This window comes from Oncorhynchus nerka, unplaced genomic scaffold (assembly GCF_034236695.1).
Source record: "Oncorhynchus nerka isolate Pitt River unplaced genomic scaffold, Oner_Uvic_2.0 unplaced_scaffold_1161, whole genome shotgun sequence".
Classification (NCBI taxonomy): domain Eukaryota; kingdom Metazoa; phylum Chordata; class Actinopteri; order Salmoniformes; family Salmonidae; genus Oncorhynchus; species Oncorhynchus nerka.
Genome location: NW_027040163.1, coordinates 42,298 through 62,500, shown reverse-complemented (window position 1 = coordinate 62,500; position 20,203 = coordinate 42,298). Strand labels below are relative to the sequence as shown.

Genomic DNA, 20,203 nt, shown 5'->3' with positions numbered 1-20,203 from the left:
ATTTGTAGCACAGATTGTTGGATGAAATACAAACTAACCTTGCTTACTTATTTCAAAGCGAGGGCACATATTTCAGCCTTGTGGGAAAAAACGGACAAAGAGTTGACAAAATGCTTACAGCACCTGGTATTCCCAGGCGGTCTCCCATCCAAGTACTAACCAGGCCCGACCCTGCTTAGCTTCTGAGATCAGACGAGATCAGGCGTACTCAGGACAGTGTGGCCGTAAGCGAGAAACTATCTCTTGGTGCACTATATAAAGTCAAAGTGAGTCTGATTAACAGCTGTTGCATTTTCACCATTTAGATAAGAATCTTTGTGTCACTCAAAATGTGGAAAAAATTGCATATACTGTAGCCATAATTTGTAGCACAGATTGTTGGATGAAATACAAACTAACCTTGCTTACTTATTTCAAAGCGAGGGCACATATTTCAGCCTTGTGGGAAAAAACGGACAAAGAGTTGACAAAATGCTTACAGCACCTGGTATTCCCAGGCGGTCTCCCATCCAAGTACTAACCAGGCCCGACCCTGCTTAGCTTCTGAGATCAGACGAGATCAGGCGTACTCAGGACAGTGTGGCCGTAAGCGAGAAACTATCTCTTGGTGCACTATATAAAGTCAAAGTGAGTCTGATTAACAGCTGTTGCATTTTCACCATTTAGATAAGAATCTTTGTGTCACTCAAAATGTGGAAAAAATTGCATATACTGTAGCCATAATTTGTAGCACAGATTGTTGGATGAAATACAAACTAACCTTGCTTACTTATTTCAAAGCGAGGGCACATATTTCAGCCTTGTGGGAAAAAACGGACAAAGAGTTGACAAAATGCTTACAGCACCTGGTATTCCCAGGCGGTCTCCCATCCAAGTACTAACCAGGCCCGACCCTGCTTAGCTTCTGAGATCAGACGAGATCAGGCGTACTCAGGACAGTGTGGCCGTAAGCGAGAAACTATCTCTTGGTGCACTATATAAAGTCAAAGTGAGTCTGATTAACAGCTGTTGCATTTTCACCATTTAGATAAGAATCTTTGTGTCACTCAAAATGTGGAAAAAATTGCATATACTGTAGCCATAATTTGTAGCACAGATTGTTGGATGAAATACAAACTAACCTTGCTTACTTATTTCAAAGCGAGGGCACATATTTCAGCCTTGTGGGAAAAAACGGACAAAGAGTTGACAAAATGCTTACAGCACCTGGTATTCCCAGGCGGTCTCCCATCCAAGTACTAACCAGGCCCGACCCTGCTTAGCTTCTGAGATCAGACGAGATCAGGCGTACTCAGGACAGTGTGGCCGTAAGCGAGAAACTATCTCTTGGTGCACTATATAAAGTCAAAGTGAGTCTGATTAACAGCTGTTGCATTTTCACCATTTAGATAAGAATCTTTGTGTCACTCAATGTGGAAAAATTGCATATACTGTAGCCATAATTTGTAGCACAGATTGTTGGATGAAATACAAACTAACCTTGCTTACTTATTTCAAAGCGAGGGCACATATTTCAGCCTTGTGGGAAAAAACGGACAAAGAGTTGACAAAATGCTTACAGCACCTGGTATTCCCAGGCGGTCTCCCATCCAAGTACTAACCAGGCCCGACCCTGCTTAGCTTCTGAGATCAGACGAGATCAGGCGTACTCAGGACAGTGTGGCCGTAAGCGAGAAACTATCTCTTGGTGCACTATATAAAGTCAAAGTGAGTCTGATTAACAGCTGTTGCATTTTCACCATTTAGATAAGAATCTTTGTGTCACTCAAAATGTGGAAAAAATTGCATATACTGTAGCCATAATTTGTAGCACAGATTGTTGGATGAAATACAAACTAACCTTGCTTACTTATTTCAAAGCGAGGGCACATATTTCAGCCTTGTGGGAAAAAACGGACAAAGAGTTGCCAAATGCTTACAGCACCTGGTATTCCCAGGCGGTCTCCCATCCAAGTACTAACCAGGCCCGACCCTGCTTAGCTTCTGAGATCAGACGAGATCAGGCGTACTCAGGACAGTGTGGCCGTAAGCGAGAAACTATCTCTTGGTGCACTATATAAAGTCAAAGTGAGTCTGATTAACAGCTGTTGCATTTTCACCATTTAGATAAGAATCTTTGTGTCACTCAAAATGTGGAAAAAATTGCATATACTGTAGCCATAATTTGTAGCACAGATTGTTGGATGAAATACAAACTAACCTTGCTTACTTATTTCAAAGCGAGGGCACATATTTCAGCCTTGTGGGAAAAAACGGACAAAGAGTTGACAAAATGCTTACAGCACCTGGTATTCCCAGGCGGTCTCCCATCCAAGTACTAACCAGGCCCGACCCTGCTTAGCTTCTGAGATCAGACGAGATCAGGCGTACTCAGGACAGTGTGGCCGTAAGCGAGAAACTCTCTCTTGGTGCACTATATAAAGTCAAAGTGAGTCTGATTAACAGCTGTTGCATTTTCACCATTTAGATAAGAATCTTTGTGTCACTCAAAATTGCATATACTGTAGCCATAATTTGTAGCACAGATTGTTGGATGAAATACAAACTAACCTTGCTTACTTATTTCAAAGCGAGGGCACATATTTCAGCCTTGTGGGAAAAAACGGACAAAGAGTTGACAAAATGCTTACAGCACCTGGTATTCCCAGGCGGTCTCCCATCCAAGTACTAACCAGGCCCGACCCTGCTTAGCTTCTGAGATCAGACGAGATCAGGCGTACTCAGGACAGTGTGGCCGTAAGCGAGAAACTATCTCTTGGTGCACTATATAAAGTCAAAGTGAGTCTGATTAACAGCTGTTGCATTTTCACCATTTAGATAAGAATCTTTGTGTCACTCAAAATGTGGAAAAAATTGCATATACTGTAGCCATAATTTGTAGCACAGATTGTTGGATGAAATACAAACTAACCTTGCTTACTTATTTCAAAGCGAGGGCACATATTTCAGCCTTGTGGGAAAAAACGGACAAAGAGTTGACAAAATGCTTACAGCACCTGGTATTCCCAGGCGGTCTCCCATCCAAGTACTAACCAGGCCCGACCCTGCTTAGCTTCTGAGATCAGACGAGATCAGGCGTACTCAGGACAGTGTGGCCGTAAGCGAGAAACTATCTCTTGGTGCACTATATAAAGTCAAAGTGAGTCTGATTAACAGCTGTTGCATTTTCACCATTTAGATAAGAATCTTTGTGTCACTCAAAATGTGGAAAAAATTGCATATACTGTAGCCATAATTTGTAGCACAGATTGTTGGATGAAATACAAACTAACCTTGCTTACTTATTTCAAAGCGAGGGCACATATTTCAGCCTTGTGGGAAAAAACGGACAAAGAGTTGACAAAATGCTTACAGCACCTGGTATTCCCAGGCGGTCTCCCATCCAAGTACTAACCAGGCCCGACCCTGCTAGCTTCTGAGATCAGACGAGATCAGGCGTACTCAGGACAGTGTGGCCGTAAGCGAGAAACTATCTCTTGGTGCACTATATAAAGTCAAAGTGAGTCTGATTAACAGCTGTTGCATTTTCACCATTTAGATAAGAATCTTTGTGTCACTCAAAATGTGGAAAAAATTGCATATACTGTAGCCATAATTTGTAGCACAGATTGTTGGATGAAATACAAACTAACCTTGCTTACTTATTTCAAAGCGAGGGCACATATTTCAGCCTTGTGGGAAAAAACGGACAAAGAGTTGACAAAATGCTTACAGCACCTGGTATTCCCAGGCGGTCTCCCATCCAAGTACTAACCAGGCCCGACCCTGCTTAGCTTCTGAGATCAGACGAGATCAGGCGTACTCAGGACAGTGTGGCCGTAAGCGAGAAACTATCTCTTGGTGCACTATATAAAGTCAAAGTGAGTCTGATTAACAGCTGTTGCATTTTCACCATTTAGATAAGAATCTTTGTGTCACTCAAAATGTGGAAAAAATTGCATATACTGTAGCCATAATTTGTAGCACAGATTGTTGGATGAAATACAAACTAACCTTGCTTACTTATTTCAAAGCGAGGGCACATATTTCAGCCTTGTGGGAAAAAACGGACAAAGAGTTGACAAAATGCTTACAGCACCTGGTATTCCCAGGCGGTCTCCCATCCAAGTACTAACCAGGCCCGACCCTGCTTAGCTTCTGAGATCAGACGAGATCAGGCGTACTCAGGACAGTGTGGCCGTAAGCGAGAAACTATCTCTTGGTGCACTATATAAAGTCAAAGTGAGTCTGATTAACAGCTGTTGCATTTTCACCATTTAGATAAGAATCTTTGTGTCACTCAAAATGTGGAAAAAATTGCATATACTGTAGCCATAATTTGTAGCACAGATTGTTGGATGAAATACAAACTAACCTTGCTTACTTATTTCAAAGCGAGGGCACATATTTCAGCCTTGTGGGAAAAAACGGACAAAGAGTTGACAAAATGCTTACAGCACCTGGTATTCCCAGGCGGTCTCCCATCCAAGTACTAACCAGGCCCGACCCTGCTTAGCTTCTGAGATCAGACGAGATCAGGCGTACTCAGGACAGTGTGGCCGTAAGCGAGAAACTATCTCTTGGTGCACTATATAAAGTCAAAGTGAGTCTGATTAACAGCTGTTGCATTTTCACCATTTAGATAAGAATCTTTGTGTCACTCAAAATGTGGAAAAAATTGCATATACTGTAGCCATAATTTGTAGCACAGATTGTTGGATGAAATACAAACTAACCTTGCTTACTTATTTCAAAGCGAGGGCACATATTTCAGCCTTGTGGGAAAAAACGGACAAAGAGTTGACAAAATGCTTACAGCACCTGGTATTCCCAGGCGGTCTCCCATCCAAGTACTAACCAGGCCCGACCCTGCTTAGCTTCTGAGATCAGACGAGATCAGGCGTACTCAGGACAGTGTGGCCGTAAGAGAGAAACTATCTCTTGGTGCACTATATAAAGTCAAAGTGAGTCTGATTAACAGCTGTTGCATTTTCACCATTTAGATAAGAATCTTTGTGTCACTCAAAATGTGGAAAAAATTGCATATACTGTAGCCATAATTTGTAGCACAGATTGTTGGATGAAATACAAACTAACCTTGCTTACTTATTTCAAAGCGAGGGCACATATTTCAGCCTTGTGGGAAAAAACGGACAAAGAGTTGACAAAATGCTTACAGCACCTGGTATTCCCAGGCGGTCTCCCATCCAAGTACTAACCAGGCCCGACCCTGCTTAGCTTCTGAGATCAGACGAGATCAGGCGTACTCAGGACAGTGTGGCCGTAAGCGAGAAACTATCTCTTGGTGCACTATATAAAGTCAAAGTGAGTCTGATTAACAGCTGTTGCATTTTCACCATTTAGATAAGAATCTTTGTGTCACTCAAAATGTGGAAAAAATTGCATATACTGTAGCCATAATTTGTAGCAGATTGTTGGATGAAATACAAACTAACCTTGCTTACTTATTTCAAAGCGAGGGCACATATTTCAGCCTTGTGGGAAAAAACGGACAAAGAGTTGACAAAATGCTTACAGCACCTGGTATTCCCAGGCGGTCTCCCATCCAAGTACTAACCAGGCCCGACCCTGCTTAGCTTCTGAGATCAGACGAGATCAGGCGTACTCAGGACAGTGTGGCCGTAAGCGAGAAACTATCTCTTGGTGCACTATATAAAGTCAAAGTGAGTCTGATTAACAGCTGTTGCATTTTCACCATTTAGATAAGAATCTTTGTGTCACTCAAAATGTGGAAAAAATTGCATATACTGTAGCCATAATTTGTAGCACAGATTGTTGGATGAAATACAAACTAACCTTGCTTACTTATTTCAAAGCGAGGGCACATATTTCAGCCTTGTGGGAAAAAACGGACAAAGAGTTGACAAAATGCTTACAGCACCTGGTATTCCCAGGCGGTCTCCCATCCAAGTACTAACCAGGCCCGACCCTGCTTAGCTTCTGAGATCAGACGAGATCAGGCGTACTCAGGACAGTGTGGCCGTAAGCGAGAAACTATCTCTTGGTGCACTATATAAAGTCAAAGTGAGTCTGATTAACAGCTGTTGCATTTTCACCATTTAGATAAGAATCTTTGTGTCACTCAAAATGTGGAAAAAATTGCATATACTGTAGCCATAATTTGTAGCACAGATTGTTGGATGAAATACAAACTAACCTTGCTTACTTATTTCAAAGCGAGGGCACATATTTCAGCCTTGTGGGAAAAAAAACGGACAAAGAGTTGACAAAATGCTTACAGCACCTGGTATTCCCAGGCGGTCTCCCATCCAAGTACTAACCAGGCCCGACCCTGCTTAGCTTCTGAGATCAGACGAGATCAGGCGTACTCAGGACAGTGTGGCCGTAAGCGAGAAACTATCTCTTGGTGCACTATATAAAGTCAAAGTGAGTCTGATTAACAGCTGTTGCATTTTCACCATTTAGATAAGAATCTTTGTGTCACTCAAAATTGCATATACTGTAGCCATAATTTGTAGCACAGATTGTTGGATGAAATACAAACTAACCTTGCTTACTTATTTCAAAGCGAGGGCACATATTTCAGCCTTGTGGGAAAAAACGGACAAAGAGTTGACAAAATGCTTACAGCACCTGGTATTCCCAGGCGGTCTCCCATCCAAGTACTAACCAGGCCCGACCCTGCTTAGCTTCTGAGATCAGACGAGATCAGGCGTACTCAGGACAGTGTGGCCGTAAGCGAGAAACTATCTCTTGGTGCACTATATAAAGTCAAAGTGAGTCTGATTAACAGCTGTTGCATTTTCACCATTTAGATAAGAATCTTTGTGTCACTCAAAATGTGGAAAAAATTGCATATACTGTAGCCATAATTTGTAGCACAGATTGTTGGATGAAATACAAACTAACCTTGCTTACTTATTTCAAAGCGAGGGCACATATTTCAGCCTTGTGGGAAAAAACGGACAAAGAGTTGACAAAATGCTTACAGCACCTGGTATTCCCAGGCGGTCTCCCATCCAAGTACTAACCAGGCCCGACCCTGCTTAGCTTCTGAGATCAGACGAGATCAGGCGTACTCAGGACAGTGTGGCCGTAAGCGAGAAACTATCTCTTGGTGCACTATATAAAGTCAAAGTGAGTCTGATTAACAGCTGTTGCATTTTCACCATTTAGATAAGAATCTTTGTGTCACTCAAAATGTGGAAAAAATTGCATATACTGTAGCCATAATTTGTAGCACAGATTGTTGGATGAAATACAAACTAACCTTGCTTACTTATTTCAAAGCGAGGGCACATATTTCAGCCTTGTGGGAAAAAACGGACAAAGAGTTGACAAAATGCTTACAGCACCTGGTATTCCCAGGCGGTCTCCCATCCAAGTACTAACCAGGCCCGACCCTGCTTAGCTTCTGAGATCAGACGAGATCAGGCGTACTCAGGACAGTGTGGCCGTAAGCGAGAAACTATCTCTTGGTGCACTATATAAAGTCAAAGTGAGTCTGATTAACAGCTGTTGCATTTTCACCATTTAGATAAGAATCTTTGTGTCACTCAAAATGTGGAAAAAATTGCATATACTGTAGCCATAATTTGTAGCACAGATTGTTGGATGAAATACAAACTAACCTTGCTTACTTATTTCAAAGCGAGGGCACATATTTCAGCCTTGTGGGAAAAAACGGACAAAGAGTTGACAAAATGCTTACAGCACCTGGTATTCCCAGGCGGTCTCCCATCCAAGTACTAACCAGGCCCGACCCTGCTTAGCTTCTGAGATCAGACGAGATCAGGCGTACTCAGGACAGTGTGGCCGTAAGCGAGAAACTATCTCTTGGTGCACTATATAAAGTCAAAGTGAGTCTGATTAACAGCTGTTGCATTTTCACCATTTAGATAAGAATCTTTGTGTCACTCAAAATGTGGAAAAAATTGCATATACTGTAGCCATAATTTGTAGCACAGATTGTTGGATGAAATACAAACTAACCTTGCTTACTTATTTCAAAGCGAGGGCACATATTTCAGCCTTGTGGGAAAAAACGGACAAAGAGTTGACAAAATGCTTACAGCACCTGGTATTCCCAGGCGGTCTCCCATCCAAGTACTAACCAGGCCCGACCCTGCTTAGCTTCTGAGATCAGACGAGATCAGGCGTACTCAGGACAGTGTGGCCGTAAGCGAGAAACTATCTCTTGGTGCACTATATAAAGTCAAAGTGAGTCTGATTAACAGCTGTTGCATTTTCACCATTTAGATAAGAATCTTTGTGTCACTCAAAATGTGGAAAAAATTGCATATACTGTAGCCATAATTTGTAGCACAGATTGTTGGATGAAATACAAACTAACCTTGCTTACTTATTTCAAAGCGAGGGCACATATTTCAGCCTTGTGGGAAAAAACGGACAAAGAGTTGACAAAATGCTTACAGCACCTGGTATTCCCAGCGGTCTCCCATCCAAGTACTAACCAGGCCCGACCCTGCTTAGCTTCTGAGATCAGACGAGATCAGGCGTACTCAGGACAGTGTGGCCGTAAGCGAGAAACTATCTCTTGGTGCACTATATAAAGTCAAAGTGAGTCTGATTAACAGCTGTTGCATTTTCACCATTTAGATAAGAATCTTTGTGTCACTCAAAATGTGGAAAAAATTGCATATACTGTAGCCATAATTTGTAGCACAGATTGTTGGATGAAATACAAACTAACCTTGCTTACTTATTTCAAAGCGAGGGCACATATTTCAGCCTTGTGGGAAAAAACGGACAAAGAGTTGACAAAATGCTTACAGCACCTGGTATTCCCAGGCGGTCTCCCATCCAAGTACTAACCAGGCCCGACCCTGCTTAGCTTCTGAGATCAGACGAGATCAGGCGTACTCAGGACAGTGTGGCCGTAAGCGAGAAACTATCTCTTGGTGCACTATATAAAGTCAAAGTGAGTCTGATTAACAGCTGTTGCATTTTCACCATTTAGATAAGAATCTTTGTGTCACTCAAAATGTGGAAAAAATTGCATATACTGTAGCCATAATTTGTAGCACAGATTGTTGGATGAAATACAAACTAACCTTGCTTACTTATTTCAAAGCGAGGGCACATATTTCAGCCTTGTGGGAAAAAACGGACAAAGAGTTGACAAAATGCTTACAGCACCTGGTATTCCCAGGCGGTCTCCCATCCAAGTACTAACCAGGCCCGACCCTGCTTAGCTTCTGAGATCAGACGAGATCAGGCGTACTCAGGACAGTGTGGCCGTAAGCGAGAAACTATCTCTTGGTGCACTATATAAAGTCAAAGTGAGTCTGATTAACAGCTGTTGCATTTTCACCATTTAGATAAGAATCTTTGTGTCACTCAAAATGTGGAAAAAATTGCATATACTGTAGCCATAATTTGTAGCACAGATTGTTGGATGAAATACAAACTAACCTTGCTTATTTCAAAGCGAGGGCACATATTTCAGCCTTGTGGGAAAAAACGGACAAAGAGTTGACAAAATGCTTACAGCACCTGGTATTCCCAGGCGGTCTCCCATCCAAGTACTAACCAGGCCCGACCCTGCTTAGCTTCTGAGATCAGACGAGATCAGGCGTACTCAGGACAGTGTGGCCGTAAGCGAGAAACTATCTCTTGGTGCACTATATAAAGTCAAAGTGAGTCTGATTAACAGCTGTTGCATTTTCACCATTTAGATAAGAATCTTTGTGTCACTCAAAATGTGGAAAAAATTGCATATACTGTAGCCATAATTTGTAGCACAGATTGTTGGATGAAATACAAACTAACCTTGCTTACTTATTTCAAAGCGAGGGCACATATTTCAGCCTTGTGGGAAAAAACGGACAAAGAGTTGACAAAATGCTTACAGCACCTGGTATTCCCAGGCGGTCTCCCATCCAAGTACTAACCAGGCCCGACCCTGCTTAGCTTCTGAGATCAGACGAGATCAGGCGTACTCAGGACAGTGTGGCCGTAAGCGAGAAACTATCTCTTGGTGCACTATATAAAGTCAAAGTGAGTCTGATTAACAGCTGTTGCATTTTCACCATTTAGATAAGAATCTTTGTGTCACTCAAAATGTGGAAAAAATTGCATATACTGTAGCCATAATTTGTAGCACAGATTGTTGGATGAAATACAAACTAACCTTGCTTACTTATTTCAAAGCGAGGGCACATATTTCAGCCTTGTGGGAAAAAACGGACAAAGAGTTGACAAAATGCTTACAGCACCTGGTATTCCCAGGCGGTCTCCCATCCAAGTACTAACCAGGCCCGACCCTGCTTAGCTTCTGAGATCAGACGAGATCAGGCGTACTCAGGACAGTGTGGCCGTAAGCGAGAAACTATCTCTTGGTGCACTATATAAAGTCAAAGTGAGTCTGATTAACAGCTGTTGCATTTTCACCATTTAGATAAGAATCTTTGTGTCACTCAAAATGTGGAAAAAATTGCATATACTGTAGCCATAATTTGTAGCACAGATTGTTGGATGAAATACAAACTAACCTTGCTTACTTATTTCAAAGCGAGGGCACATATTTCAGCCTTGTGGGAAAAAACGGACAAAGAGTTGACAAAATGCTTACAGCACCTGGTATTCCCAGGCGGTCTCCCATCCAAGTACTAACCAGGCCCGACCCTGCTTAGCTTCTGAGATCAGACGAGATCAGGCGTACTCAGGACAGTGTGGCCGTAAGCGAGAAACTATCTCTTGGTGCACTATATAAAGTCAAAGTGAGTCTGATTAACAGCTGTTGCATTTTCACCATTTAGATAAGAATCTTTGTGTCACTCAAAATTGCATATACTGTAGCCATAATTTGTAGCACAGATTGTTGGATGAAATACAAACTAACCTTGCTTACTTATTTCAAAGCGAGGGCACATATTTCAGCCTTGTGGGAAAAAACGGACAAAGAGTTGACAAAATGCTTACAGCACCTGGTATTCCCAGGCGGTCTCCCATCCAAGTACTAACCAGGCCCGACCCTGCTTAGCTTCTGAGATCAGACGAGATCAGGCGTACTCAGGACAGTGTGGCCGTAAGCGAGAAACTATCTCTTGGTGCACTATATAAAGTCAAAGTGAGTCTGATTAACAGCTGTTGCATTTTCACCATTTAGATAAGAATCTTTGTGTCACTCAAAATGTGGAAAAAATTGCATATACTGTAGCCATAATTTGTAGCACAGATTGTTGGATGAAATACAAACTAACCTTGCTTACTTATTTCAAAGCGAGGGCACATATTTCAGCCTTGTGGGAAAAAACGGACAAAGAGTTGACAAAATGCTTACAGCACCTGGTATTCCCAGGCGGTCTCCCATCCAAGTACTAACCAGGCCCGACCCTGCTTAGCTTCTGAGATCAGACGAGATCAGGCGTACTCAGGACAGTGTGGCCGTAAGCGAGAAACTATCTCTTGGTGCACTATATAAAGTCAAAGTGAGTCTGATTAACAGCTGTTGCATTTTCACCATTTAGATAAGAATCTTTGTGTCACTCAAAATGTGGAAAAAATTGCATATACTGTAGCCATAATTTGTAGCACAGATTGTTGGATGAAATACAAACTAACCTTGCTTACTTATTTCAAAGCGAGGGCACATATTTCAGCCTTGTGGGAAAAAACGGACAAAGAGTTGACAAAATGCTTACAGCACCTGGTATTCCCAGGCGGTCTCCCATCCAAGTACTAACCAGGCCCGACCCTGCTTAGCTTCTGAGATCAGACGAGATCAGGCGTACTCAGGACAGTGTGGCCGTAAGCGAGAAACTATCTCTTGGTGCACTATATAAAGTCAAAGTGAGTCTGATTAACAGCTGTTGCATTTTCACCATTTAGATAAGAATCTTTGTGTCACTCAAAATGTGGAAAAAATTGCATATACTGTAGCCATAATTTGTAGCACAGATTGTTGGATGAAATACAAACTAACTTGCTTACTTATTTCAAAAGCGAGGGCACATATTTCAGCCTTGTGGGAAAAAACGGACAAAGAGTTGACAAAATGCTTACAGCACCTGGTATTCCCAGGCGGTCTCCCATCCAAGTACTAACCAGGCCCGACCCTGCTTAGCTTCTGAGATCAGACGAGATCAGGCGTACTCAGGACAGTGTGGCCGTAAGCGAGAAACTATCTCTTGGTGCACTATATAAAGTCAAAGTGAGTCTGATTAACAGCTGTTGCATTTTCACCATTTAGATAAGAATCTTTGTGTCACTCAAAATGTGGAAAAAATTGCATATACTGTAGCCATAATTTGTAGCACAGATTGTTGGATGAAATACAAACTAACCTTGCTTACTTATTTCAAAGCGAGGGCACATATTTCAGCCTTGTGGGAAAAAACGGACAAAGAGTTGACAAAATGCTTACAGCACCTGGTATTCCCAGGCGGTCTCCCATCCAAGTACTAACCAGGCCCGACCCTGCTTAGTTTCTGAGATCAGACGAGATCAGGCGTACTCAGGACAGTGTGGCCGTAAGCGAGAAACTATCTCTTGGTGCACTATATAAAGTCAAAGTGAGTCTGATTAACAGCTGTTGCATTTTCACCATTTAGATAAGAATCTTTGTGTCACTCAAAATGTGGAAAAAATTTGCATATACTGTAGCCATAATTTGTAGCACAGATTGTTGGATGAAATACAAACTAACCTTGCTTACTTATTTCAAAGCGAGGGCACATATTTCAGCCTTGTGGGAAAAAACGGACAAAGAGTTGACAAAATGCTTACAGCACCTGGTATTCCCAGGCGGTCTCCCATCCAAGTACTAACCAGGCCCGACCCTGCTTAGCTTCTGAGATCAGACGAGATCAGGCGTACTCAGGACAGTGTGGCCGTAAGCGAGAAACTATCTCTTGGTGCACTATATAAAGTCAAAGTGAGTCTGATTAACAGCTGTTGCATTTTCACCATTTAGATAAGAATCTTTGTGTCACTCAAAATGTGGAAAAAATTGCATATACTGTAGCCATAATTTGTAGCACAGATTGTTGGATGAAATACAAACTAACCTTGCTTACTTATTTCAAAGCGAGGGCACATATTTCAGCCTTGTGGGAAAAAACGGACAAAGAGTTGACAAAATGCTTACAGCACCTGGTATTCCCAGGCGGTCTCCCATCCAAGTACTAACCAGGCCCGACCCTGCTTAGCTTCTGAGATCAGACGAGATCAGGCGTACTCAGGACAGTGTGGCCGTAAGCGAGAAACTATCTCTTGGTGCACTATATAAAGTCAAAGTGAGTCTGATTAACAGCTGTTGCATTTTCACCATTTAGATAAGAATCTTTGTGTCACTCAAAATGTGGAAAAAATTGCATATACTGTAGCCATAATTTGTAGCACAGATTGTTGGATGAAATACAAACTAACCTTGCTTACTTATTTCAAAGCGAGGGCACATATTTCAGCCTTGTGGGAAAAAACGGACAATAGTTGACAAAATGCTTACAGCACCTGGTATTCCCAGGCGGTCTCCCATCCAAGTACTAACCAGGCCCGACCCTGCTTAGCTTCTGAGATCAGACGAGATCAGGCGTACTCAGGACAGTGTGGCCGTAAGAGACAAAACTATCTCTTGGTGCACTATATAAAGTCAAAGTGAGTCTGATTAACAGCTGTTGCATTTTCACCATTTAGATAAGAATCTTTGTGTCACTCAAAATGTGGAAAAAATTGCATATACTGTAGCCATAATTTGTAGCACAGATTGTTGGATGAAATACAAACTAACCTTGCTTACTTATTTCAAAGCGAGGGCACATATTTCAGCCTTGTGGGAAAAAACGGACAAAGAGTTGACAAAATGCTTACAGCACCTGGTATTCCCAGGCGGTCTCCCATCCAAGTACTAACCAGGCCCGACCCTGCTTAGCTTCTGAGATCAGACGAGATCAGGCGTACTCAGGACAGTGTGGCCGTAAGCGAGAAATATCTCTTGGTGCACTATATAAAGTCAAAGTGAGTCTGATTAACAGCTGTTGCATTTTCACCATTTAGATAAGAATCTTTGTGTCACTCAAAATGTGGAAAAAATTGCATATACTGTAGCCATAATTTGTAGCACAGATTGTTGGATGAAATACAAACTAACCTTGCTTACTTATTTCAAAGCGAGGGCACATATTTCAGCCTTGTGGGAAAAAACGGACAAAGAGTTGACAAAATGCTTACAGCACCTGGTATTCCCAGGCGGTCTCCCATCCAAGTACTAACCAGGCCCGACCCTGCTTAGCTTCTGAGATCAGACGAGATCAGGCGTACTCAGGACAGTGTGGCCGTAAGCGAGAAACTATCTCTTGGTGCACTATATAAAGTCAAAGTGAGTCTGATTAACAGCTGTTGCATTTTCACCATTTAGATAAGAATCTTTGTGTCACTCAAAATGTGGAAAAAATTGCATATACTGTAGCCATAATTTGTAGCACAGATTGTTGGATGAAATACAAACTAACCTTGCTTACTTATTTCAAAGCGAGGGCACATATTTCAGCCTTGTGGGAAAAAACGGACAAAGAGTTGACAAAATGCTTACAGCACCTGGTATTCCCAGGCGGTCTCCCATCCAAGTACTAACCAGGCCCGACCCTGCTTAGCTTCTGAGATCAGACGAGATCAGGCGTACTCAGGACAGTGTGGCCGTAAGCGAGAAACTATCTCTTGGTGCACTATATAAAGTCAAAGTGAGTCTGATTAACAGCTGTTGCATTTTCACCATTTAGATAAGAATCTTTGTGTCACTCAAAATGTGGAAAAAATATACTGTAGCCATAATTTGTAGCACAGATTGTTGGATGAAATACAAACTAACCTTGCTTACTTATTTCAAAGCGAGGGCACATATTTCAGCCTTGTGGGAAAAAACGGACAAAGAGTTGACAAAATGCTTACAGCACCTGGTATTCCCAGGCGGTCTCCCATCCAAGTCTAACCAGGCCCGACCCTGCTTAGCTTCTGAGATCAGACGAGATCAGGCGTACTCAGGACAGTGTGGCCGTAAGCGAGAAACTATCTCTTGGTGCACTATATAAAGTCAAAGTGAGTCTGATTAACAGCTGTTGCATTTTCACCATTTAGATAAGAATCTTTGTGTCACTCAAAATGTGGAAAAAATTGCATATACTGTAGCCATAATTTGTAGCACAGATTGTTGGATGAAATACAAACTAACCTTGCTTACTTATTTCAAAGCGAGGGCACATATTTCAGCCTTGTGGGAAAAAACGGACAAAGAGTTGACAAAATGCTTACAGCACCTGGTATTCCCAGGCGGTCTCCCATCCAAGTACTAACCAGGCCCGACCCTGCTTAGCTTCTGAGATCAGACGAGATCAGGCGTACTCAGGACAGTGTGGCCGTAAGCGAGAAACTATCTCTTGGTGCACTATATAAAGTCAAAGTGAGTCTGATTAACAGCTGTTGCATTTTCACCATTTAGATAAGAATCTTTGTGTCACTCAAAATTGCATATACTGTAGCCATAATTTGTAGCACAGATTGTTGGATGAAATACAAACTAACCTTGCTTACTTATTTCAAAGCGAGGGCACATATTTCAGCCTTGTGGGAAAAAAAAACGGACAAAGAGTTGACAAAATGCTTACAGCACCTGGTATTCCCAGGCGGTCTCCCATCCAAGTACTAACCAGGCCCGACCCTGCTTAGCTTCTGAGATCAGACGAGATCAGGCGTACTCAGGACAGTGTGGCCGTAAGCGAGAAACTATCTCTTGGTGCACTATATAAAGTCAAAGTGAGTCTGATTAACAGCTGTTGCATTTTCACCATTTAGATAAGAATCTTTGTGTCACTCAAAATGTGGAAAAAATTGCATATACTGTAGCCATAATTTGTAGCACAGATTGTTGGATGAAATACAAACTAACCTTGCTTACTTATTTCAAAGCGAGGGCACATATTTCAGCCTTGTGGGAAAAACGGACAAAGAGTTGACAAAATGCTTACAGCACCTGGTATTCCCAGGCGGTCTCCCATCCAAGTACTAACCAGGCCCGACCCTGCTTAGCTTCTGAGATCAGACGAGATCAGGCGTACTCAGGACAGTGTGGCCGTAAGCGAGAAACTATCTCTTGGTGCACTATATAAAGTCAAAGTGAGTCTGATTAACAGCTGTTGCATTTTCACCATTTAGATAAGAATCTTTGTGTCACTCAAAATGTGGAAAAAATTGCATATACTGTAGCCATAATTTGTAGCACAGATTGTTGGATGAAATACAAACTAACCTTGCTTACTTATTTCAAAGCGAGGGCACATATTTCAGCCTTGTGGGAAAAAACGGACAAAGAGTTGACAAAATGCTTACAGCACCTGGTATTCCCAGGCGGTCTCCCATCCAAGTACTAACCAGGCCCGACCCTGCTTAGCTTCTGAGATCAGACGAGATCAGGCGTACTCAGGACAGTGTGGCCGTAAGCGAGAAACTATCTCTTGGTGCACTATATAAAGTCAAAGTGAGTCTGATTAACAGCTGTTGCATTTTCACCATTTAGATAAGAATCTTTGTGTCACTCAAAATGTGGAAAAAATTGCATATACTGTAGCCATAATTTGTAGCACAGATTGTTGGATGAAATACAAACTAACCTTGCTTACTTATTTCAAAGCGAGGGCACATATTTCAGCCTTGTGGGAAAAAACGGACAAAGAGTTGACAAAATGCTTACAGCACCTGGTATTCCCAGGCGGTCTCCCATCCAAGTACTAACCAGGCCCGACCCTGCTTAGCTTCTGAGATCAGACGAGATCAGGCGTACTCAGGACAGTGTGGCCGTAAGCGAGAAACTATCTCTTGGTGCACTATATAAAGTCAAAGTGAGTCTGATTAACAGCTGTTGCATTTTCACCATTTAGATAAGAATCTTTGTGTCACTCAAAATGTGGAAAAAATTGCATATACTGTAGCCATAATTTGTAGCACAGATTGTTGGATGAAATACAAACTAACCTTGCTTACTTATTTCAAAGCGAGGGCACATATTTCAGCCTTGTGGGAAAAAACGGACAAAGAGTTGACAAAATGCTTACAGCACCTGGTATTCCCAGGCGGTCTCCCATCCAAGTACTAACCAGGCCCGACCCTGCTTAGCTTCTGAGATCAGACGAGATCAGGCGTACTCAGGACAGTGTGGCCGTAAGCGAGAAACTATCTCTTGGTGCACTATATAAAGTCAAAGTGAGTCTGATTAACAGCTGTTGCATTTTCACCATTTAGATAAGAATCTTTGTGTCACTCAAAATTGCATATACTGTAGCCATAATTTGTAGCACAGATTGTTGGATGAAATACAAACTAACCTTGCTTACTTATTTCAAAGCGAGGGCACATATTTCAGCCTTGTGGGAAAAAACGGACAAAGAGTTGACAAAATGCTTACAGCACCTGGTATTCCCAGGCGGTCTCCCATCCAAGTACTAACCAGGCCCGACCCTGCTTAGCTTCTGAGATCAGACGAGATCAGGCGTACTCAGGACAGTGTGGCCGTAAGCGAGAAACTATCTCTTGGTGCACTATATAAAGTCAAAGTGAGTCTGATTAACAGCTGTTGCATTTTCACCATTTAGATAAGAATCTTTGTGTCACTCAAAATGTGGAAAAAATTGCATATACTGTAGCCATAATTTGTAGCACAGATTGTTGGATGAAATACAAACTAACCTTGCTTACTTATTTCAAAGCGAGGGCACATATTTCAGCCTTGTGGGAAAAAACGGACAAAGAGTTGACAAAATGCTTACAGCACCTGGTATTCCCAGGCGGTCTCCCATCCAAGTACTAACCAGGCCCGACCCTGCTTAGCTTCTGAGATCAGACGAGATCAGGCGTACTCAGGACAGTGTGGCCGTAAGCGAGAAACTATCTCTTGGTGCACTATATAAAGTCAAAGTGAGTCTGATTAACAGCTGTTGCATTTTCACCATTTAGATAAGAATCTTTGTGTCACTCAAAATGTGGAAAAAATGCATATACTGTAGCCATAATTTGTAGCACAGATTGTTGGATGAAATACAAACTAACCTTGCTTACTTATTTCAAAGCGAGGGCACATATTTCAGCCTTGTGGGAAAAAACGGACAAAGAGTTGACAAAATGCTTACAGCACCTGGTATTCCCAGGCGGTCTCCCATCCAAGTACTAACCAGGCCCGACCCTGCTTAGCTTCTGAGATCAGACGAGATCAGGCGTACTCAGGACAGTGTGGCCGTAAGCGAGAAACTATCTCTTGGTGCACTATATAAAGTCAAAGTGAGTCTGATTAACAGCTGTTGCATTTTCACCATTTAGATAAGAATCTTTGTGTCACTCAAAATTGCATATACTGTAGCCATAATTTGTAGCACAGATTGTTGGATGAAATACAAACTAACCTTGCTTACTTATTTCAAAGCGAGGGCACATATTTCAGCCTTGTGGGAAAAAACGGACAAAGAGTTGACAAAATGCTTACAGCACCTGGTATTCCCAGGCGGTCTCCCATCCAAGTACTAACCAGGCCCGACCCTGCTTAGCTTCTGAGATCAGACGAGATCAGGCGTACTCAGGACAGTGTGGCCGTAAGCGAGAAACTATCTCTTGGTGCACTATATAAAGTCAAAGTGAGTCTGATTAACAGCTGTTGCATTTTCACCATTTAGATAAGAATCTTTGTGTCACTCAAAATGTGGAAAAAATTGCATATACTGTAGCCATAATTTGTAGCACAGATTGTTGGATGAAATACAAACTAACCTTGCTTACTTATTTCAAAGCGAGGGCACATATTTCAGCCTTGTGGGAAAAAACGGACAAAGAGTTGACAAAATGCTTACAGCACCTGGTATTCCCAGGCGGTCTCCCATCCAAGTACTAACCAGGCCCGACCCTGCTTAGCTTCTGAGATCAGACGAGATCAGGCGTACTCAGGACAGTGTGGCCGTAAGCGAGAAACTATCTCTTGGTGCACTATATAAAGTCAAAGTGAGTCTGATTAACAGCTGTTGCATTTTCACCATTTAGATAAGAATCTTTGTGTCACTCAAAATGTGGAAAAAATTGCATATACTGTAGCCATAATTTGTAGCACAGATTGTTGGATGAAATACAAACTAACCTTGCTTACTTATTTCAAAGCGAGGGCACATATTTCAGCCTTGTGGGAAAAAACGGACAAAGAGTTGACAAAATGCTTACAGCACCTGGTATTCCCAGGCGGTCTCCCATCCAAGTACTAACCAGGCCCGACCCTGCTTAGCTTCTGAGATCAGACGAGATCAGGCGTACTCAGGACAGTGTGGCCGTAAGCGAGAAACTATCTCTTGGTGCACTATATAAAGTCAAAGTGAGTCTGATTAACAGCTGTTGCATTTTCACCATTTAGATAAGAATCTTTGTGTCACTCAAAATTGCATATACTGTAGCCATAATTTGTAGCACAGATTGTTGGATGAAATACAAACTAACCTTGCTTACTTATTTCAAAGCGAGGGCACATATTTCAGCCTTGTGGGAAAAAACGGACAAAGAGTTGACAAAATGCTTACAGCACCTGGTATTCCCAGGCGGTCTCCCATCCAAGTACTAACCAGGCCCGACCCTGCTTAGCTTCTGAGATCAGACGAGATCAGGCGTACTCAGGACAGTGTGGCCGTAAGCGAGAAACTATCTCTTGGTGCACTATATAAAGTCAAAGTGAGTCTGATTAACAGCTGTTGCATTTTCACCATTTAGATAAGAATCTTTGTGTCACTCAAAATGTGGAAAAAATTGCATATACTGTAGCCATAATTTGTAGCACAGATTGTTGGATGAAATACAAACTAACCTTGCTTACTTATTTCAAAGCGAGGGCACATATTTCAGCCTTGTGGGAAAAAACGGACAAAGAGTTGACAAAATGCTTACAGCACCTGGTATTCCCAGGCGGTCTCCCATCCAAGTACTAACCAGGCCCGACCCTGCTTAGCTTCTGAGATCAGACGAGATCAGGCGTACTCAGGACAGTGTGGCCGTAAGCGAGAAACTATCTCTTGGTGCACTATATAAAGTCAAAGTGAGTCTGATTAACAGCTGTTGCATTTTCACCATTTAGATAAGAATCTTTGTGTCACTCAAAATTGCATATACTGTAGCCATAATTTGTAGCACAGATTGTTGGATGAAATACAAACTAACCTTGCTTACTTATTTCAAAGCGAGGGCACATATTTCAGCCTTGTGGGAAAAA

The 20,203-nt window shown here is 42.1% G+C and overlaps 54 non-coding genes and 2 pseudogenes across 54 annotated transcripts; all 56 read right to left on the bottom strand.

The window, feature by feature from the left end:
- Nucleotides 1–111: 111 nt before the first annotated feature.
- On the bottom strand, nt 112–230 carry LOC135569317 (5S ribosomal RNA). The gene has a single exon (XR_010462905.1). It is a non-coding gene; the product is annotated as a 5S ribosomal RNA (ribosomal RNA).
- Nucleotides 231–472: 242 nt separating this feature from the next.
- On the bottom strand, nt 473–591 carry LOC135569316 (5S ribosomal RNA). The gene has a single exon (XR_010462904.1). It is a non-coding gene; the product is annotated as a 5S ribosomal RNA (ribosomal RNA).
- A 242-nt stretch (nt 592–833) lies between these two features.
- LOC135569315 (5S ribosomal RNA) lies at nt 834–952 on the bottom strand. The gene has a single exon (XR_010462903.1). It is a non-coding gene; the product is annotated as a 5S ribosomal RNA (ribosomal RNA).
- Nucleotides 953–1,194: 242 nt separating this feature from the next.
- LOC135569314 (5S ribosomal RNA) lies at nt 1,195–1,313 on the bottom strand. Its single transcript, XR_010462902.1, has one exon. It is a non-coding gene; the product is annotated as a 5S ribosomal RNA (ribosomal RNA).
- Nucleotides 1,314–1,552: 239 nt separating this feature from the next.
- On the bottom strand, nt 1,553–1,671 carry LOC135569313 (5S ribosomal RNA). Its single transcript, XR_010462901.1, has one exon. It is a non-coding gene; the product is annotated as a 5S ribosomal RNA (ribosomal RNA).
- Nucleotides 1,672–1,912: 241 nt separating this feature from the next.
- LOC135569312 (5S ribosomal RNA) lies at nt 1,913–2,031 on the bottom strand. The gene has a single exon (XR_010462900.1). It is a non-coding gene; the product is annotated as a 5S ribosomal RNA (ribosomal RNA).
- Nucleotides 2,032–2,273: 242 nt separating this feature from the next.
- On the bottom strand, nt 2,274–2,392 carry LOC135569311 (5S ribosomal RNA). Its single transcript, XR_010462899.1, has one exon. It is a non-coding gene; the product is annotated as a 5S ribosomal RNA (ribosomal RNA).
- A 231-nt stretch (nt 2,393–2,623) lies between these two features.
- LOC135569310 (5S ribosomal RNA) lies at nt 2,624–2,742 on the bottom strand. Its single transcript, XR_010462898.1, has one exon. It is a non-coding gene; the product is annotated as a 5S ribosomal RNA (ribosomal RNA).
- Nucleotides 2,743–2,984: 242 nt separating this feature from the next.
- LOC135569309 (5S ribosomal RNA) lies at nt 2,985–3,103 on the bottom strand. Its single transcript, XR_010462897.1, has one exon. It is a non-coding gene; the product is annotated as a 5S ribosomal RNA (ribosomal RNA).
- A 242-nt stretch (nt 3,104–3,345) lies between these two features.
- LOC135569694 (5S ribosomal RNA) lies at nt 3,346–3,463 on the bottom strand (annotated as a pseudogene).
- A 242-nt stretch (nt 3,464–3,705) lies between these two features.
- On the bottom strand, nt 3,706–3,824 carry LOC135569308 (5S ribosomal RNA). Its single transcript, XR_010462896.1, has one exon. It is a non-coding gene; the product is annotated as a 5S ribosomal RNA (ribosomal RNA).
- Nucleotides 3,825–4,066: 242 nt separating this feature from the next.
- LOC135569306 (5S ribosomal RNA) lies at nt 4,067–4,185 on the bottom strand. Its single transcript, XR_010462894.1, has one exon. It is a non-coding gene; the product is annotated as a 5S ribosomal RNA (ribosomal RNA).
- Nucleotides 4,186–4,427: 242 nt separating this feature from the next.
- Nucleotides 4,428–4,546, bottom strand: LOC135569305 (5S ribosomal RNA). Its single transcript, XR_010462893.1, has one exon. It is a non-coding gene; the product is annotated as a 5S ribosomal RNA (ribosomal RNA).
- A 242-nt stretch (nt 4,547–4,788) lies between these two features.
- On the bottom strand, nt 4,789–4,907 carry LOC135569603 (5S ribosomal RNA). The gene has a single exon (XR_010463190.1). It is a non-coding gene; the product is annotated as a 5S ribosomal RNA (ribosomal RNA).
- A 242-nt stretch (nt 4,908–5,149) lies between these two features.
- Nucleotides 5,150–5,268, bottom strand: LOC135569304 (5S ribosomal RNA). Its single transcript, XR_010462892.1, has one exon. It is a non-coding gene; the product is annotated as a 5S ribosomal RNA (ribosomal RNA).
- A 240-nt stretch (nt 5,269–5,508) lies between these two features.
- LOC135569303 (5S ribosomal RNA) lies at nt 5,509–5,627 on the bottom strand. The gene has a single exon (XR_010462891.1). It is a non-coding gene; the product is annotated as a 5S ribosomal RNA (ribosomal RNA).
- A 242-nt stretch (nt 5,628–5,869) lies between these two features.
- Nucleotides 5,870–5,988, bottom strand: LOC135569302 (5S ribosomal RNA). Its single transcript, XR_010462890.1, has one exon. It is a non-coding gene; the product is annotated as a 5S ribosomal RNA (ribosomal RNA).
- A 244-nt stretch (nt 5,989–6,232) lies between these two features.
- On the bottom strand, nt 6,233–6,351 carry LOC135569301 (5S ribosomal RNA). The gene has a single exon (XR_010462889.1). It is a non-coding gene; the product is annotated as a 5S ribosomal RNA (ribosomal RNA).
- A 231-nt stretch (nt 6,352–6,582) lies between these two features.
- LOC135569300 (5S ribosomal RNA) lies at nt 6,583–6,701 on the bottom strand. The gene has a single exon (XR_010462888.1). It is a non-coding gene; the product is annotated as a 5S ribosomal RNA (ribosomal RNA).
- Nucleotides 6,702–6,943: 242 nt separating this feature from the next.
- On the bottom strand, nt 6,944–7,062 carry LOC135569299 (5S ribosomal RNA). Its single transcript, XR_010462887.1, has one exon. It is a non-coding gene; the product is annotated as a 5S ribosomal RNA (ribosomal RNA).
- Nucleotides 7,063–7,304: 242 nt separating this feature from the next.
- On the bottom strand, nt 7,305–7,423 carry LOC135569298 (5S ribosomal RNA). Its single transcript, XR_010462886.1, has one exon. It is a non-coding gene; the product is annotated as a 5S ribosomal RNA (ribosomal RNA).
- A 242-nt stretch (nt 7,424–7,665) lies between these two features.
- On the bottom strand, nt 7,666–7,784 carry LOC135569297 (5S ribosomal RNA). The gene has a single exon (XR_010462885.1). It is a non-coding gene; the product is annotated as a 5S ribosomal RNA (ribosomal RNA).
- Nucleotides 7,785–8,026: 242 nt separating this feature from the next.
- LOC135569295 (5S ribosomal RNA) lies at nt 8,027–8,145 on the bottom strand. Its single transcript, XR_010462883.1, has one exon. It is a non-coding gene; the product is annotated as a 5S ribosomal RNA (ribosomal RNA).
- A 242-nt stretch (nt 8,146–8,387) lies between these two features.
- Nucleotides 8,388–8,505, bottom strand: LOC135569683 (5S ribosomal RNA). The gene has a single exon (XR_010463270.1). It is a non-coding gene; the product is annotated as a 5S ribosomal RNA (ribosomal RNA).
- A 242-nt stretch (nt 8,506–8,747) lies between these two features.
- LOC135569294 (5S ribosomal RNA) lies at nt 8,748–8,866 on the bottom strand. The gene has a single exon (XR_010462882.1). It is a non-coding gene; the product is annotated as a 5S ribosomal RNA (ribosomal RNA).
- A 242-nt stretch (nt 8,867–9,108) lies between these two features.
- Nucleotides 9,109–9,227, bottom strand: LOC135569293 (5S ribosomal RNA). The gene has a single exon (XR_010462881.1). It is a non-coding gene; the product is annotated as a 5S ribosomal RNA (ribosomal RNA).
- Nucleotides 9,228–9,465: 238 nt separating this feature from the next.
- LOC135569292 (5S ribosomal RNA) lies at nt 9,466–9,584 on the bottom strand. The gene has a single exon (XR_010462880.1). It is a non-coding gene; the product is annotated as a 5S ribosomal RNA (ribosomal RNA).
- A 242-nt stretch (nt 9,585–9,826) lies between these two features.
- LOC135569291 (5S ribosomal RNA) lies at nt 9,827–9,945 on the bottom strand. Its single transcript, XR_010462879.1, has one exon. It is a non-coding gene; the product is annotated as a 5S ribosomal RNA (ribosomal RNA).
- Nucleotides 9,946–10,187: 242 nt separating this feature from the next.
- Nucleotides 10,188–10,306, bottom strand: LOC135569290 (5S ribosomal RNA). Its single transcript, XR_010462878.1, has one exon. It is a non-coding gene; the product is annotated as a 5S ribosomal RNA (ribosomal RNA).
- Nucleotides 10,307–10,548: 242 nt separating this feature from the next.
- LOC135569289 (5S ribosomal RNA) lies at nt 10,549–10,667 on the bottom strand. Its single transcript, XR_010462877.1, has one exon. It is a non-coding gene; the product is annotated as a 5S ribosomal RNA (ribosomal RNA).
- A 231-nt stretch (nt 10,668–10,898) lies between these two features.
- On the bottom strand, nt 10,899–11,017 carry LOC135569288 (5S ribosomal RNA). Its single transcript, XR_010462876.1, has one exon. It is a non-coding gene; the product is annotated as a 5S ribosomal RNA (ribosomal RNA).
- A 242-nt stretch (nt 11,018–11,259) lies between these two features.
- Nucleotides 11,260–11,378, bottom strand: LOC135569287 (5S ribosomal RNA). Its single transcript, XR_010462875.1, has one exon. It is a non-coding gene; the product is annotated as a 5S ribosomal RNA (ribosomal RNA).
- Nucleotides 11,379–11,620: 242 nt separating this feature from the next.
- On the bottom strand, nt 11,621–11,739 carry LOC135569286 (5S ribosomal RNA). The gene has a single exon (XR_010462874.1). It is a non-coding gene; the product is annotated as a 5S ribosomal RNA (ribosomal RNA).
- Nucleotides 11,740–11,981: 242 nt separating this feature from the next.
- On the bottom strand, nt 11,982–12,100 carry LOC135569284 (5S ribosomal RNA). The gene has a single exon (XR_010462872.1). It is a non-coding gene; the product is annotated as a 5S ribosomal RNA (ribosomal RNA).
- A 242-nt stretch (nt 12,101–12,342) lies between these two features.
- Nucleotides 12,343–12,461, bottom strand: LOC135569681 (5S ribosomal RNA). Its single transcript, XR_010463268.1, has one exon. It is a non-coding gene; the product is annotated as a 5S ribosomal RNA (ribosomal RNA).
- Nucleotides 12,462–12,704: 243 nt separating this feature from the next.
- LOC135569283 (5S ribosomal RNA) lies at nt 12,705–12,823 on the bottom strand. The gene has a single exon (XR_010462871.1). It is a non-coding gene; the product is annotated as a 5S ribosomal RNA (ribosomal RNA).
- Nucleotides 12,824–13,065: 242 nt separating this feature from the next.
- Nucleotides 13,066–13,184, bottom strand: LOC135569282 (5S ribosomal RNA). The gene has a single exon (XR_010462870.1). It is a non-coding gene; the product is annotated as a 5S ribosomal RNA (ribosomal RNA).
- A 241-nt stretch (nt 13,185–13,425) lies between these two features.
- On the bottom strand, nt 13,426–13,544 carry LOC135569602 (5S ribosomal RNA). Its single transcript, XR_010463189.1, has one exon. It is a non-coding gene; the product is annotated as a 5S ribosomal RNA (ribosomal RNA).
- A 243-nt stretch (nt 13,545–13,787) lies between these two features.
- Nucleotides 13,788–13,906, bottom strand: LOC135569281 (5S ribosomal RNA). Its single transcript, XR_010462869.1, has one exon. It is a non-coding gene; the product is annotated as a 5S ribosomal RNA (ribosomal RNA).
- A 241-nt stretch (nt 13,907–14,147) lies between these two features.
- Nucleotides 14,148–14,266, bottom strand: LOC135569280 (5S ribosomal RNA). The gene has a single exon (XR_010462868.1). It is a non-coding gene; the product is annotated as a 5S ribosomal RNA (ribosomal RNA).
- A 242-nt stretch (nt 14,267–14,508) lies between these two features.
- Nucleotides 14,509–14,627, bottom strand: LOC135569279 (5S ribosomal RNA). Its single transcript, XR_010462867.1, has one exon. It is a non-coding gene; the product is annotated as a 5S ribosomal RNA (ribosomal RNA).
- Nucleotides 14,628–14,864: 237 nt separating this feature from the next.
- On the bottom strand, nt 14,865–14,982 carry LOC135569705 (5S ribosomal RNA; annotated as a pseudogene).
- A 242-nt stretch (nt 14,983–15,224) lies between these two features.
- LOC135569278 (5S ribosomal RNA) lies at nt 15,225–15,343 on the bottom strand. Its single transcript, XR_010462866.1, has one exon. It is a non-coding gene; the product is annotated as a 5S ribosomal RNA (ribosomal RNA).
- A 234-nt stretch (nt 15,344–15,577) lies between these two features.
- Nucleotides 15,578–15,696, bottom strand: LOC135569277 (5S ribosomal RNA). The gene has a single exon (XR_010462865.1). It is a non-coding gene; the product is annotated as a 5S ribosomal RNA (ribosomal RNA).
- Nucleotides 15,697–15,937: 241 nt separating this feature from the next.
- On the bottom strand, nt 15,938–16,056 carry LOC135569276 (5S ribosomal RNA). The gene has a single exon (XR_010462864.1). It is a non-coding gene; the product is annotated as a 5S ribosomal RNA (ribosomal RNA).
- A 242-nt stretch (nt 16,057–16,298) lies between these two features.
- LOC135569275 (5S ribosomal RNA) lies at nt 16,299–16,417 on the bottom strand. The gene has a single exon (XR_010462863.1). It is a non-coding gene; the product is annotated as a 5S ribosomal RNA (ribosomal RNA).
- Nucleotides 16,418–16,659: 242 nt separating this feature from the next.
- LOC135569273 (5S ribosomal RNA) lies at nt 16,660–16,778 on the bottom strand. The gene has a single exon (XR_010462861.1). It is a non-coding gene; the product is annotated as a 5S ribosomal RNA (ribosomal RNA).
- Nucleotides 16,779–17,020: 242 nt separating this feature from the next.
- On the bottom strand, nt 17,021–17,139 carry LOC135569272 (5S ribosomal RNA). The gene has a single exon (XR_010462860.1). It is a non-coding gene; the product is annotated as a 5S ribosomal RNA (ribosomal RNA).
- A 231-nt stretch (nt 17,140–17,370) lies between these two features.
- Nucleotides 17,371–17,489, bottom strand: LOC135569271 (5S ribosomal RNA). The gene has a single exon (XR_010462859.1). It is a non-coding gene; the product is annotated as a 5S ribosomal RNA (ribosomal RNA).
- A 242-nt stretch (nt 17,490–17,731) lies between these two features.
- LOC135569270 (5S ribosomal RNA) lies at nt 17,732–17,850 on the bottom strand. The gene has a single exon (XR_010462858.1). It is a non-coding gene; the product is annotated as a 5S ribosomal RNA (ribosomal RNA).
- A 241-nt stretch (nt 17,851–18,091) lies between these two features.
- LOC135569269 (5S ribosomal RNA) lies at nt 18,092–18,210 on the bottom strand. The gene has a single exon (XR_010462857.1). It is a non-coding gene; the product is annotated as a 5S ribosomal RNA (ribosomal RNA).
- Nucleotides 18,211–18,441: 231 nt separating this feature from the next.
- LOC135569268 (5S ribosomal RNA) lies at nt 18,442–18,560 on the bottom strand. The gene has a single exon (XR_010462856.1). It is a non-coding gene; the product is annotated as a 5S ribosomal RNA (ribosomal RNA).
- Nucleotides 18,561–18,802: 242 nt separating this feature from the next.
- On the bottom strand, nt 18,803–18,921 carry LOC135569267 (5S ribosomal RNA). The gene has a single exon (XR_010462855.1). It is a non-coding gene; the product is annotated as a 5S ribosomal RNA (ribosomal RNA).
- Nucleotides 18,922–19,163: 242 nt separating this feature from the next.
- Nucleotides 19,164–19,282, bottom strand: LOC135569266 (5S ribosomal RNA). Its single transcript, XR_010462854.1, has one exon. It is a non-coding gene; the product is annotated as a 5S ribosomal RNA (ribosomal RNA).
- A 231-nt stretch (nt 19,283–19,513) lies between these two features.
- On the bottom strand, nt 19,514–19,632 carry LOC135569265 (5S ribosomal RNA). Its single transcript, XR_010462853.1, has one exon. It is a non-coding gene; the product is annotated as a 5S ribosomal RNA (ribosomal RNA).
- Nucleotides 19,633–19,874: 242 nt separating this feature from the next.
- LOC135569264 (5S ribosomal RNA) lies at nt 19,875–19,993 on the bottom strand. Its single transcript, XR_010462852.1, has one exon. It is a non-coding gene; the product is annotated as a 5S ribosomal RNA (ribosomal RNA).
- Nucleotides 19,994–20,203: the final 210 nt, after the last annotated feature.